We start from the raw sequence: 8,626 nt of genomic DNA, 5'->3' as shown, positions 1-8,626 counted from the left end.
CCCAAGTCTCTTTGGACACCCACTGTTTTTAGCCTTTCACCATTTAGAAAGGACCCTGCTCTATCCTTTTTCAGTCCAAAGTGGATGACCTCACATTTGTCTACATTAAAATCCATTTGCTACAGTTTTGCCCATTCACTTAATCTGTTAATATCCCTTTGTAATTTTATGCTTCCATCTGCAATTCCACCTATCTTTACTTCTTTGGAAAATTTGGATTATATGATTTTCTTTGCCATCATCCAAGTCATTAATAAATACTGTGAATAGTTGAGGCTCCAATACAGATCCCTGTGGGACATCACTAGTCACTTAATGCCAATTTTGAGTACCTACCCATTATCCCCACTGCCTGTCTACTGGCGCTCAGCTAATTTCCTAACCAGGTCAATAATTTACCCTCAATTCCATGGGCTTTTACCTTAATTACAACAACAACTTGTATTTATATAGCACCTTTAACATCGTAAAACATCGCCAAGGTGCTTCACAGGAGTATTAAAAGACAAAACAAATAAATTTGACACTGAGCCACATAAAAAGAAATTACAGCAGATGACCAAAAGCTTGGTCAGAGAGGTAGGTTTTAAGGGACGTCTTAAAGGAGGAAAGAGGTTTAGGGAGGGAGCTCCAGAACTTGGGGCCCAGGCAGCTGAAGGCACAACCACCAATGGTTGAGCCGTTATAATCAGGGATGCTCAAGAGGGCAGAATTTGAGGAGTGCAGTCATCTCGGGGGGAGGGGGTTGTGAGGCTGAAGGAGATTACAGAGATAGGGAGGGATGAGGCCATGGAGGGATTTATAAACAAGGATGAGAATTTTGAAATTGAGGCGTTGCTTAACTGGGAGCCAATGTAGGTCAGTAAGCACAGGGGTGATGGGTGAGCGGGACTTGGTGTGAGTGAATGAATGAAACCTATTTGGTTTTTTTGTTTGGTCTATGAAACTCTGATGGTCAGTGGGCCATTCTCCAGTTTTACAAATGTAATCAGCATCTCTGGATTTCATTCCTAAAATAATCTTATTTAGAGAAACTTAATTTAGTGAACTTGATTGAAAGTCTGGTGACTGGGATGCTGGAGATAGTAGCAAGATCACAACACAGCAGCAAGACCATTCCGCCCATCTGACACTCTAGTGTAGTATTGAGAGAGTGCTGTAATGTCAGTCGTACCATCTTTTGGATGCGACAGTCAACTTGTTGGTCAGGTGTCTGCCTGTTCTGCTGGACTGAGATCCTATGGCACTATTTGAATAAGAGCAAGAAATTCTCTGTCTTAGTCAACATCCTTCTTTAACGTGGCCAAAAACAGACTAACTGCACATTCATATTTCTTGTGTGCGAGATTTTGCTATGCACAAATTGCCACTTGCGGAAGAGATTTGCGGAACAAATTGAAGGACTATGGGGAAAGAGCGGGTGAGTCGGACTAATTGGATAGCTCTTTTACAAGTATGGTGGGCTGAATAGCCTCATTCTGTGCTGTAACATTCTTTGACTATTGAAGATCCTTCTTTTCCCCCTGCTTCATGCCCTGCCTGGGCTCAGAAGAATTATTTGTGTCCAAAAGTGCGAGGGGGGCTGAAGCAACACACGGCTGGTTAATGCCCAGTAATCCTTGGGTCTGGCTAATCCAACTCCTTCTCTCGAGGTCAAGCTCGCTCATGGACCCTTCCTAAGTCTGATGTCCCAAGTGCTCAAAGTTTAAAATCTAATTTGTTTGTAGAATCAACATAAATGGAAAGAACAAAATAAATTAAAAGTTTGTGGTTTTTTTTTTAAAACATTTTTTAAACAGATCCTCCTCTACATTGGCTGCCAACCTCTTGCTATCCGAGTGATTGGAAGGTGGGAAAAAGTGCTGCTGTGGCGCCATCTACTGGCCAATGGCGATATGGTGCAACATTTATAAAGTCTGTCTAGCTATTCAAATAGAAAGACCTTCTCAAGATCTCAACAACAACAACTTGTATTTATATGGCGCCTTTAATCTAGTGAAACGTCCCAAGGTGCTTCACAGGAGTATTGAGATAAAACATTTGACACCGAGCCGCAGAAGGAGAAATTAGGGCAGATGGCCAAAAGCTTGGTCAAAGAGGTAAGGCTTGAAGGAGAAAAGAGAGGCGGAGAGGTTTAGGCAGGGAATTCCAGAGATTAGGGCCGAGGCAAGAGAAGGCACGGCCATCAATGGTTAAGCAATTATAATCAGGGATGCTCAAGAGGGCAGAATTAGAGGAGCACAGACAGATCTGGGGGGAGTGGGGCTGGAGGAGATTATAGAAATAGGAAGGAGCGAGGCCATGGAAGGATTTGAAAATGAGGATGAGAATTTTGAAATCAAGGCATTGCTTAACCAGGAGCCAATGTAGGTCAGCGAGCACAGGGGTGATGGATGAACGGGACTTGGTGCGAGTTAGGACACGGGCAGCTGAGTTTTGGAAATAGGCGGTCTTAGTTATGCTGTGGATATGTGATTGAAAGCTCATTTCAGGGTCAAATATAACACCAAGGTTGCAAACAGTCTTGTTGAGACAGAAATTGGAGAGAGGAATGGAGTCATTGGCTAGGGAACTGAGTTTGTGGCGGGGACCGAAAACAGTGGCTTCGGTCGTCTTAATATTCAATTGAAGAAAATTTCTGCTCATCTAGAACTGGATGTCGGACAAGCACTCTGACAATTTAGAGACCATGGAGGGATCAATAGACGTGGTGAGATGGCGCTGGGTGTCGTCAGCGTACATGTGGAAACTGATGCTGTGTTTTTGGATGATGTTGCCAAGGGGCGACATGTAGATGAGAAATAAGAGGAGAGGGGTGGAGAGGTTTAGGGCAGGGATCCTCGAGGGCAGACATCTGGGGGAGGATGGAAGGGGAGGTTGAGGGTTTGGAGGGAATTACAGAGATGGGGAGGGGCGAGGCCATGGAGGGATTTGAAAACACAGATGAGAATTTTGAAATTGGCTCCCAGTTAAGCAATGCCTCAATGTAGCTCAGCGAGCATAATAGTCAAGTCTAGACATCCCAAAGTGCTTTCCAGCTAATTAAGTACTTTTTGTATTCACTATTCATAGAATCATAGAATCATCTCCCGCCACAGACGGGGGCATCGTGCCTGTACCAGCTCTTTGGTAGAGCGATCCAATTAGTTCCACTCCCCTACTCTTTCCTTTATAGCCCTGTTTTTAAAAAAAAAAAAATTCCTTCAAGTACTTATCCCAATGTAATCTCCTTCCACCACCTTTTCAGGCACTGTGTTCTAGATCACAACAACTCGCTGAGTAAAAAAACAAGTTTCCTCATGTCGCTTTTGGGTTTTTTGTCAATCACCTTAAATCTGGAAACAGTTTCTCCTTACTCTTATCAAAACCTTTCATAATTTTGAATACATGAAATTTCCTCTTGACCTTCTCTGTTCGAAGGAGGACAATGCCAGCTTCTCCAATCTCTCTACGTAACTGAAGTCCCTCTTCCCTGGTCCCAGTCTAGTAAATCTTCTCTACACCCTCTCCAAGGCCTTGACATCCTTCCTAAAGTGTGGTGTCCAGAGTTGGATATAATACCCCAACTGGGGCCTAACCAGTGCAACCAGGATCTAGCATTCCTGATAACAACAACTTGCATTTATATAGAACCTTTTAACGTAGTAAAACATCCCAAGGAACCTCACAGAATTGCAATCGGACAAAGATTGACAGAGCCCAAGAAGATTAGGACAGGTGAGGGTCAAAGAGGTAGGGGAATGAGGCGGCAAAGTTTGGGGAGGGAATTCCAGAGCTTAGGGCCCAGGCAGCAGAGGGCATGGCCGCCAATGGTGGCGCAAAGGGAGGGAGGGATGCACAAAAGGCCAGAATTGGAGAGCCACAGAGATCTCAGAGGGTTATCGGGCTGAAGTAGGTTACCCAGAGAGGGAGGGGGCCAGGCCAGCGAGGGATTTGAACATGAACATGACACTATCTGTTGTTATCTCTTCCTCCCACTCGCCCTCTGTTCATTCCTAATAAAAGGACTCACTTGTTTCCCAGTTCTGTTGTGTTTCTGCCATTTTCTATCCGATTTCTGGTATTTTTCCCTTTTTAGCATCACAGCACAAAAGCAGTACGACATGACCAGATGGATGAAGGTGAGCGAGGTGGGGGGAAAACGATACACAGGAACAGAAGGAGACTATTCAGCAATTCCGGCCTGTGCCATCATCTGGATCTTGGCTCCACTAACGGGTGGCCTTGCAAAGGGAAGTTTGATCACACGCTGATCACTCTACGTTTGCCATTCAAAAAAAAAACAGACATCAGAAGTTTGTGTACGTATAGCACATCCTCGGGACATCACAAAGCACTCCCCAGTCAATAAATTACACTTACAGCTGTTTCGTGGGCAGGTGAAGTGGTCAATTTGCACACAACAATGTCACACAAACAATGGCCAGTTTTAGTAATATTGGTTGAGGGATAAATATTGGCTAGGACACCGAGAACGCCCCTGCTCTTCTTCAAATAGCACCAGGAAATCTTTTACGTCCAGCTGAGAGGGCAGACGGGGCCTCGCTTTAGCATCTCATCTGAAAGGCGGCACCTCCGACAGTGCAGCACTCCCTCAGCACTGCATTGGAGTGGCAGTGTGGATTATGGGCTTGGGTCCTGGAATAGGACTTGAATCCATGACATAAAAACATAAGAAATAGGAGCAGGAGTAGGCCAAACGGCCCCTTGAGCATGGTCTGCCATTCAATGAGATCATGGTTGATCATCTACCTCAACTCCACTTTCCTGCCCTATCCCCAAATCCCTTGATTCCCTTAATATCCAAAAATCTATCGATCTCTGTCTTGAATGGCCTTCTGACTCCTCCAGTGAGAGTGCTACCATTGGGCCCTACCTGACACTTTAACTAGTTTGAACCTGTGTCCCCTTATCCTGATCTCACAGCCAAGGCTGGGAACTCAACATCCAGGGGTATTCAACATTTAGGAAGGATAGACAGAAAGGAAAAGGAGGCGGGGTTGCATTGCTGGTTAAAGAGGAAATTAATGCAATAGTAAGAAGGGACATTAGCTTGGATGATGTGAAATCTGTATGGGTGGAGCTACGGAATACCAAGGGGTAGAAAATGCTAGTGGGAGTTGTGTAGCGACCACCAAACAGTATTAGTGAGGTTGGGGACAGCATCAAACAAGAAATTAGGGATGCATGCAATAAAGGTACAGCAGTTATCATGGGTGACTTTAATCTACATGTTGATTGGGCTAACCAAACTGGTAGCAATGCGGTGGAGGAGGATTTCCTGGAGTATATTAGGGATGGTTTTCGAGACCAATATGTCGAGGAGCCAAATAGGGAGCTGGCCATCCTAGACTGGGTGATGCGTAATGAGAAAGGACTAATTAGCAATCTTGTTGTGCGAGGCCCCTTGGGGAAGAGTGACCATAACATGGTAGAATTCTTTATTAAGATGGAAAGTGACACAGTTAATTCAGAAACTAGGGTCTTGAACTTAAGGAAAGGTAACTTCGATGGTTTGAGGTGTGAATTGGCTAGAATAGACTGGCAAATGATACTTAAAGGGTTGACGGTGGATAGGCAATGGCAAACATTTAAAGATGACATGAATGAACTTCAGCAATTGTACATCCCTGTCTGGAGTAAAAATAAAATGGGGAAGGTGGCTCAACCGTGGCTAACAAGGGAAATTAAGGACAGTGTTAAATCCAAGGAAGAGGCATATAAATTGGCCAGAAAAAGCAGCAAACCTGAGGACTGGGAGAAATTTAGAATTCAGCAGAGGAGGACAAAGGGTTTAATTAAGAAGGGGAAAATAGAGTATGAGAGGAAGCTTGCCGGGAACATAAAAACTGACTGCAAAAGCGTCTATAGATATGTGAAGAGAAAAAGATTAGTGAAGACAAACGTAGGTCCCTTGCAGTTGGAATCAGGTGAATTTATAATGGGGAACAAAGAAATGGCAGACCAATTGAACAAATACTTTGGTTCTGTCTTCACGAAGGAAGACACAAATAACCTTCCGGAAATATTAGGGGACCGAGGATCTAGTGAGAAGAAAGAAATGAAGGATATCCTTATTAGGCGGGAAATTGTGTTAGGGAAATTGATGGGATGGAAGGCCGATAAATCCCTGAGGCCTGATAGTCTGCATCCCAGAGTACTTAAGGAAGTGGCCCTAGAAATAATGGAAGCATTGGTGATCATTTTCCAACAGTCTATCGACTCTGGATCAGTTCCTATGGACTGGAGGGTAGTTAATGTAACACCACTTTTTAAAAAGGGAGGGAGAGAGAAAGCAGGTAATTATAGACCGGTTAGCTTGACATCAGTAGTGGAGAAAATGTTGGAATCAATTATTAAGGATGAAATAACAATGCATTTGGAAAGCAGTGACAGGATCGGTTCACGTCAGCATGAATTTATGAAGGGGAAATCATGCTTGACAAATCTTCTGGAATTTTTTGAGGATGTAACTAGTAGAGTGGACAAGGGAGAACCAGTGGGTGTGGTTTATTTGGACTTTCAAAAGGTTTTTGACAAGGTCCCACACAAGAGATTGGTGTGCAAAATCAAAGCACATGGTATTTTGGGGGTAATACACTGACGTGGATAGAGAACTGGTTGGCAGACAGGAAGCAGAGAGTCGGGATAAACAGGTCCTTTTCAGAATGGCAGGCAGTGACTAGTGGAGTGCCGCAGGGCTCAGTGCTGGGACCCCATCTCTTTGCAATATACATCAATTATTTGGATGAAGGAATTGAGTGTAATATCTCCAAGTCTGCAGATGACACTAAACTGGGTGGCAGTGTGAGCTGTGAGGGGGACGCTAAGAGGCTGCAGGGTGACTTGGACAGGTTAGGTGAGTGGGCAAATACATGACAGATGCAGTATAATGTGGATAAATGTGAGGTTATCCGCTTTGGGGACAAAAACGCAAAGACAGAATATTATCTGAATGGCGTCAGATTAGAAAAAGGGGAGGTGCAATGAGACCTGGGTGTCATGGTTCATCAGTCATTGAAAGTTGGCATGCAGGTACAGCAGGTGGTGAAGAAGGCAAACGGTATGTTGGCCTTCATAGCTAGGGGATTTGAGTATAGGAGCAGGGAGGTCTTACTGCAGTTGTACAGGGCCTTGGTGAGGCCTCACCTGGAATATTGTGTTCAGTTTTGGTCTCCTAATCTGAGGAAGGACATTCTTGCTATTGAGGGAGTGCAGCGAAGGTTCACCAGACTGATTCCCGGGATGGCAGGACTGACATATGAGGAGAGACTGGATCAACTGGGCCTTTATACATTGGAGTTTAGAAGGATGAGGGGCTATCATAGAAACATATAAGAATCTGACGGGACGGGACAGGTTAGATGTGGGTAGAATGTTCCTGATGTTGTGGAAGTCCAGAACCAGGGGACACAGTCTTAGGATAAGGGGAAGGGATAAGGCCATTTAGGACTGAGATGAGGAAAAACTTCTTCCCTCAGAGAATTGTTAACCTGTGGAATTCCCTGCTACAGAGAGTTGTTGATGCCAGTTCATTGGATATATTCAAGAGGGAGTTAGATATGGCCCTTGCGGCTAAGGGGATCAAGGGGTATGGAGAGAAAGCAGGAAAGGGGTACTGAGGTGAATGATCGGTCATGATCTTGAATGGTGGTGCAGGCTCGAAGGGCCGGAGGGGGAGGTGAGGGGAGCGTGTGGCGGGAGCATGTGGGGGAGCACTGGAGGGGGAGGGGGAGGTGGGGGGAGCGCTGGAGGGGGAGGTGGGGGGGGGGAGCGTGTGTTTGAATTTAATGGTTCGATTCAGCGACAGAAGGAGCCCTGCAGTGCCATCACCCCTCCAGTCGATGGCGCCAGAGCACCAGTAGGTCTGAAGCACTGGGACCTGAAGAGGTCAGTTATACCGCAGAGTGTGAGAACACGAGGTCAGGTCTACTGCAGTGTGTGCTGCAGTATGAAGGGTTTTGATGGAGTGAATTGGAAAAGACTATTTCCTCAGGTTGGGGAGTCAGTGATGAGAGGGGTCATCAAGGGAAAATTGGATAAATATTTGAATCAGAGGCGGATACAAAAGGCTACGGGGCGAGGGTGGGGCCGTGGGGTTAGTTTTGGTTTGTTTTAGCAACGAGGCCTTCAGCGCAGTAAATCTTTATGGCTGTATGGAAATAATTCCATTTCCTCCATCCGCCATTTGTGCCGTGAGTTCGAGCTGAGAATGTTCTGCTGTGGGCCCTTGTCACTTGCAACTGCATTGATTCTGTCTGATGCTTATTGTCCAATGTTACAGCACTAACTACACTTCAAAAGTACCTCATTGACTGTAAAGCACTTTGGGACGTCCCGAAGTCGTGAAAGGCGCTATATAAATGCAAGTTCTGTCTTTTTTCTTTTTTCTTTCAATAGGGCCTTTTCACTCCGTCCGTCCGGGTAGGTTTTGAACCGCAGCACGGAGTCAAAGTTCACCTTGGTGATTCTGAGCCTGATGACTGCGTTCAGCTCTGGGCATCAAACCTGAGTTTGGAAGATTGCGGGGTAATCTGATCGAGGTGTTTAAAATATAAAAATGATTCAACAGTGCAGATAGAGAAACTATTTCCTCTGGTGGGGGGCATCAAGGATGAGGAGACAT

This window comes from Pristiophorus japonicus, chromosome 13 (assembly GCF_044704955.1).
Source record: "Pristiophorus japonicus isolate sPriJap1 chromosome 13, sPriJap1.hap1, whole genome shotgun sequence".
NCBI lineage: Eukaryota > Metazoa > Chordata > Chondrichthyes > Pristiophoridae > Pristiophorus > Pristiophorus japonicus.
Note: the sequence above shows the minus strand (reverse complement) of the source record.